The sequence below is a fragment of the Penaeus monodon genome, chromosome 23 (assembly GCF_015228065.2).
Source record: "Penaeus monodon isolate SGIC_2016 chromosome 23, NSTDA_Pmon_1, whole genome shotgun sequence".
NCBI lineage: Eukaryota > Metazoa > Arthropoda > Malacostraca > Decapoda > Penaeidae > Penaeus > Penaeus monodon.
In genome coordinates, this window is record NC_051408.1 from 1,261,133 (window position 1) to 1,261,440 (window position 308).

The window sequence follows — 308 nt, forward strand, 5'->3', positions numbered from 1 at the left end:
TTCAATACAAGAAAATATTTCACTTATTTTTCTGAAGTTCAAAATTCTAACCAAGGGCGGCCTTCGTATCAAAGTGCTCACTACAATGTTAATAACCAATTTCAACTCAAAACAATTTGCCAACGGTAGATGGTAACAACCATTAGAGCGAATCCAAACTGAAATATTATCATTACTTACATTTTTACTTTTTAAGATCCTAGGTACACACATAGACCCCTACATAAACTACTGTATATTACTAGGAAGTCTTGATAGAAAGCATATTTCATGTATAAATGTGCACTAAACTTGTTTTTGAAAAAAAA

At 30.8% G+C, this 308-nt stretch overlaps 1 protein-coding gene across 1 annotated transcript in view; it reads right to left on the reverse strand.

Annotated features, from left to right (window-relative positions):
- Positions 1-308, reverse strand: part of LOC119587706 (FACT complex subunit spt16-like) — a gene marked incomplete in the record, with an annotated part of 82,314 nt that overhangs the window by 5,459 nt on the left and 76,547 nt on the right.